This window comes from Limulus polyphemus, unplaced genomic scaffold (assembly GCF_000517525.1).
Source record: "Limulus polyphemus unplaced genomic scaffold, Limulus_polyphemus-2.1.2 Scaffold71, whole genome shotgun sequence".
Classification (NCBI taxonomy): domain Eukaryota; kingdom Metazoa; phylum Arthropoda; class Merostomata; order Xiphosura; family Limulidae; genus Limulus; species Limulus polyphemus.
Window position 1 is genome coordinate 604,512 of NW_013665681.1, and position 6,111 is coordinate 610,622.

The following is a 6,111-nucleotide window of genomic DNA, read 5'->3' on the forward strand; positions in this document are numbered from 1 at the left end:
AGATGAGTAATAATTTTAAAATATTGCCTGAATGCCACGAAAATGTTTGCTTTTCACATATATAAAAAAATTAAATAGCTTTATCGACATTTTAAATCATCATGTTGCGCAGAAGCAGTAAAACGTTTATAGAAAATATTTGAATATCATGCAGTATTTGTCAGCGAATAAACAATGTTATCTAAGATTTTATAGGAGTTTATAAATGGTCTGTACCCTTAACTCATCTAATATGATATCATTGTTTTAAATAATGATTGACTGCTGACAAGGATGTCTGTCTGCAAGAAAAAAGTATTTTAGACATTATTTTTCAGAATAGAGGGCAGCACGTTCGACTTGGTCACGCCTTACAGCAAACAGACAAAAGACGAGGAAACTCAAAGTAGTCGTTGAGTTGGACTGAGGAGTGGGTTGTAGCAAGTTGGTTAAGTAAGGAAGTTAAGGTATTTCTTTTGTTGAAAGTGGAAGTAAGTTGCATGGTTCTCAGAAACTACTTTATTGTTGTATAAATGTTTCGCTTTTTATCTGTATTTTAGGTCGCAATGATAATATAAAGTTTTTGTAAAAATTAATAATTATTTTGTGTAACTGGTAAATAATAATTTCGGTAATACGTATCTCTTTCTGTAAATAGTTATAAATAAGATTTATTTTTAGCAGCCTTTAAATCACCGTATTAAGATATTTTTAATTTTTAGAAATTTAAATATGTGAAAATGGATAATATAGTTAGCAAAAGTATTATTGATTAAGTTAACACTCGGCAACGTTTGTTTAATTAGCTCTAGTGGCCATCGTGATGTAGAATTATTCAAATTTAAAGTCAAAGAATTGAGAAAGGTTGTGCGCGAGTTAGAAATGTTTATGTGGTAAATCTCAATAATAAAATATTGTTGGAGCAAGAAGAGGAAATAATCTATTTAAATTTGACTTAATTGTCTTCCGTTTTCAATTAATAGTGTAAATACACTATTATTTAAATAAAAAATGATAAATTGTTGCATGAAAATGTCTGATAGAAACGGCGTAAGTTTCAAGGTCAGAATGACATTGGTTCTATGACCGCGCTTTCTTCTCGCACATGGTTTTCAACAGACAAGTGATGATCGTGCCCTTGATCTTTTTAGAATGACTAGAGAATCAACTACTCTGCATGCATGCATGCATACATACATACATGCATGTAGTATACGCATATTTTTGCCACGTAATGTCGTAGTTTTCTTATTTGTTTTGAGTCGCAAAGCATTTAGTCGAGATCTTCTATGTTACAAATCATGAGGAATATTGGTCATCATTCCAAAAAAATGTAATATGACAAAAAAAGTTTAATACACCGAAAATACTTTTTACAAGCTACAAGGTAAAAACTTAAAGCTTAATATTGTTTAATTTCGAAATTCGTTTATTTTGCATAACATGCAAATAGTTTCATTGCATAATAGCTTAACATAAATATCAAACAGTTGCACCTGCTGTATCCACAGTGCAACATTGGTATTATGGTAGTTTCGATAGTAAATGTACCTGTCTGAATATTGATTTTAAATTGTGAATTCATGGGTTATTAATGTACACGCGTTCATTTATTTAACTGTAAAACATAAACAATATACAGTTGTTAATCAGTAACTGCGTATCCTTTATATATTTCTGTAAGTATAATAGCTTCCTTCGAACACGTTTGAAAGTACATGTTCATCAATATGTAAGTTTGTTCGATTCGTTGCCATTGCAATACTCAAGGTGAACGAACATATACAGAAGTAATTCTCGAACATTGAATCGCTTAAAATATTCGATATATTTTAACTTCTCTTGAAGATATAGCAAAAATGACAATAAGATACACGGCAACCATGGAGCTTGGTTTTCGTTTTGATATAGCTCCATTTTAAAATTCTGTGACTGCAATGGATCACTTTCAACTTACTAAAAATTCAAGTTTACTTGCGTTGTATTTTCACATGCCGTTAAGTTCTAACAGATTAGATTGTTACAACCCAGTTTAATAACTGTTAAAGTTTATGAACTTTTACGAAATTTGGATTTCAGATAATTCAATTTAATATAAACAAACCGAAAAAGATCATTGACCAAACACTGTGAAGTAGTGTATTTGAACGTTTTACGGTTGTTTCAGAAACTGCGACGTTTATTAACAAAAGTTTCTGTTGGTGGATGTGACAGTACCAAAATTATCTTACGGAAAGTCTTTGTAACAGCAAAGTTCAGTCAGTTTTCAATTTTTTGAATCGTGTATTAGAAACTAAATTGCCGGAGCACAATTGTGGTAAGTATGTGGTTTTGAATAACTGAATAATTTACGGTTTTGCTCTTTCCGTATAACCAGTAAAGGCTACTATTAGGGGCACGTATGTTATCTGGTATACTCTGGTACAAATGATTTCTTGATAATGTCGCATGTTATATACTGTGGAAGTACTTGCTGAATGACTCCAATAAATTGAATAATTATTAAACGAGCTGTGATGTTAATATTAGCATTCATTTAGTTAAGTGCTATGTTTTAACTGTTGGGCAGGGGTCAAACCTTCTCAGGTTATCAATACGGTCCCACTTGCACTAGAATTAGAATCGCCTTAAAATTAACAGAATTCGAACTTGATTGGTTTTGTAATTTGTGTTCCATCTATTCCCATCATGATATATCAATCTCATAAAGCGAACTTTAAGTGAATTAAAGTAATTACTTCGGATGGTCGGATTGTTAGTGGACTGGACAGTTCCTGTTAGTTACTTTTGAAGAAGAAACTGATATATTGATGTAAATCTTTGAGTTTTGGAGACTAACATTAAACTTTACCAAGCTCAATTTCTCCCGTTAGATATTTCTGATAGTTTGTTGGAGAAAGATGTGTGTACTGGGAAGTGGATCCTTCTAAAGATTTGTGTAATTAGTATATACAAAAAATGTTACATAGATCTTGTTATGTGTGGAAGTTAATATCTGACTTCGGTGAGCCAATTGGTCTGATCACTCGTTAAGTAGTATGTTAAAATTTGTAGTTTTTTAGTTATTTGAAGAAACTAACTTTCTAAAGTAAAACAAGTACGCCAACTTGTGTGGTAATGTTTGACACGTGTACATTGTTTCATCTATCCCACCCCGTTTTTTTAAACACACGCCGTCTGAAATAGAGCGACACCCGCACTTGTTTTACACATTGATTCGTAACCCCGTACTGACATGCTGTCCTTTATCAGTTACGGTCATCAGTGAGTCATCTTGGTGGTAGTTTTATGGAGGTTATAAAAAAAAAAATAACTAAGTAGTTAATGGTTCACGTGTATAGGTAATCCAGTATTTCAACTTGAAGTTCTTTCTGTATGTACATGCAGTCAGTTAAGTATTTTTGCAAGATGTTTATATTGCTAGATCATGGTTACTGGTAGTTTTGAATATTGAAACAGAAGTATACGTGAATATTTTTGTTTAGTAAAGTTAATAAACTCGAGCGCGTTCGAAGGTTCCATTTTCAAAGATCGAGTGCGAGTTTCCTGTCTTTCGTTTTTTTGTATAATCAATATTTTTCAGCACTCAAAACGATATTTTTGAAAAGGTTACCAACAAGCTCAATATATGAATCCCAAGAAACCTGAAAATTTAACAAGTTAGAAGCAGACCTGAGGATAGCTGAGAGCGAGAGTATTTGGAAATCTGTATTCATTTTTTTGGAGTAACCGGTTTTGACGAGTTTGCTCTATTTCCATAGCCATCATGCTGTGACTCACGGGTATTTGAAATTGTGTTCATACACAAGCGATAATTCTTTTTTAAAAGTTGACACATAATGAAGTTTTATACATCAAGAAATCAAAGGAAATTCTCACGCACGCATACATACATACACACATACACACACACGTTTGCTGATGTAGGTAGGATATTCGCTGAAGTTTTGCCTTACGGTAGCAGATGGTAACGCTGGTCAGACACCACCACAAAATAATGCATCCATATAGTTTCTGACCCATGTCGACACTGCGTAATTAAATCATGTGGCCAGGTGTAATTTTATATAGAATGGCATATGTTAAACATGGACAGATTACTGTAGACATTGGAGTGCAAGTTACTTTTGGTGACATTTGGTCGAGCGCACATGCTTGCCAAATAATATAGTACTATGACTAATTAGCTCGCATATTTAAGCAATTCCACAGTTGTTTGCTGCTCTAATACAGACAATCCAAGGTCTCGTGTGTCCTAGCAAATTTAACTTGATGTTCATACTTGTTACTGAAGCTTCGTCAAGAAGTAGGCGATGTGTGTGTGTGTGTGTGAACATTCCTAGAAAGTTGTGGCACATCTGCATTAGATACGGTCCTCTAGAATGCGCAATTAATGTAACGCCAAGTAACTTGTGTAAAACATTGAATATTTCAACTTCTTTTCTGAAAACTTCCCCATTTTAAAATTCGGTGTAACTCAAGAAAGATAACTGCCCCAGTAACGAAAATCATTTATTGATATCGTTGAATAGATGAAAACGAGTAACGACAAGAATACTAAACAAACCTATGTTATTCAAAGTAACCACTCCAAGTTCAGTGCTTGGAAAACGTGCCATGGTCTCGACTTCTCGTGTTTTGTAGATGGTGTTCGTGACTACTATTAAAAAACTAATTTGAAAGTATATGGGTGGAAGCGCTTCAACTGTATCAGTTTTTTTAAAACTGAAGCACTGTAATTTCAAACTTTCAGTCCAACTGGATTTTTCTGATGGCTCAACAGTTGTATTCACTTTTAAAGTAAGACGAAACGCAGGTTTTCTTATTTACAGCCAGAATAGAAATGCATGATTAAACGTGCCCCGCTACACAGTTGACAGCAAAGTGTACAAGTATGTGGAATATGGCACGCGCTGACAAAAACAAGTATTTATCCAAGATTATTTGAGAACAGCGAAGTCTTATCTGAGTGGTGAATTAAAGTATTAAACTTTGGAAATATATCTCGAGTGATGATAATTTCACAGTAAGGTGCTGAAATAAAATAGCTCGCAAACATTGAGGAAACGACCACGAGCACTCGTGTGTGGTAGTCATTCGGCAGACGTGAGAAACTCGTAAAAAGTTCATGTTCAGCTTGTTTAACCTAGTTGAGCTGAATAAGTCGGTAACGTGACAACTCAAACCACCATTTGTACGCAGTACCACAAGGAAACTAAGCAGCAAATGCACGCGGATTGCACGTGACACTTTGTGTATAACTAACCGAGGTTACATATTATTGTTGAAACTTGTTTCTAAAGGTTAACTTGCGTAAGTTCATTAACCTCTGATCATTCGAACTGTGCTGTTCAGTGAAATATTTAATTCTATGAACCCGTGAATGAAAGCAAAGGAGAACGTTATTTGTTAATTACACTATCTGTAATATCTAGTACCGACGAGACCTTTTGCCCAATACTAAGATTAGTCAGGCTTGATGGGATATGACATAGGAATAAGTGTAGGCGCCATATATGTATATAGTAAGTAAATTGTAATTATCATTTTCATACTAGTCACATATCAGATTCTTAGGTCAAGAATTAACCCTATTTAAACATAATTTAACTGTCATTCCCAAGAAATGCTGAATTAACTGTAGGATTCTTTATATCTCTAAAGACAGTGAGGGATCGCTGAAATTGTAAACGTACGAGAATTCATAGAACACTAAAACCATTAATCCTACTTTGTACCTTGTTCGGACTGCATTCCGAAAACTACTTCGGGAGTTAGTCGTGAAGTCTGTCTTTTATGTGATGTACTTTCTGGTATAATAAATCCTTGCTCAACACTAGTGCTAGAACACAGTATTCGGGAGCTTCCAAATATTGATATTCGTATGAATAGGTAATCTATTCAGTTTCATCTGCTTCAATGTACGCTGCGTAAGCGTGTTTTTAATTTCATTATTATAGAATAAAACAATTATTCGAAGTGTTCATTTTATAACCAAAACATGTATTTAAATAACATGGAACGTAAGGGCTGTACTCTTCCCAACATGAATACTGAATAATTGTGTGTGTGTGTGTGTGTGTATATATATATATGTGTGTGTGTGTGTGTGTGTGTGTGTGTGTGTGTGTG

The 6,111-nt window shown here is 33.9% G+C and overlaps 1 protein-coding gene across 2 annotated transcripts in view; it reads left to right on the forward strand.

The window, feature by feature from the left end:
• The first annotated feature begins 370 nt into the window (after positions 1-370).
• Positions 371-6,111, forward strand: part of LOC106465996 (thymosin beta-4-like) — a 28,256-nt gene continuing 22,515 nt past the window's right edge. The window contains exon 1 of one of the 2 annotated variants that reach the window (XM_022394362.1): positions 371-470. The gene's annotated coding sequence lies outside the window, so the exon portion shown is untranslated. The remainder of the gene's footprint in view (positions 471-6,111) is intronic. The other variant, XM_022394370.1, reaches the window with a different exon arrangement.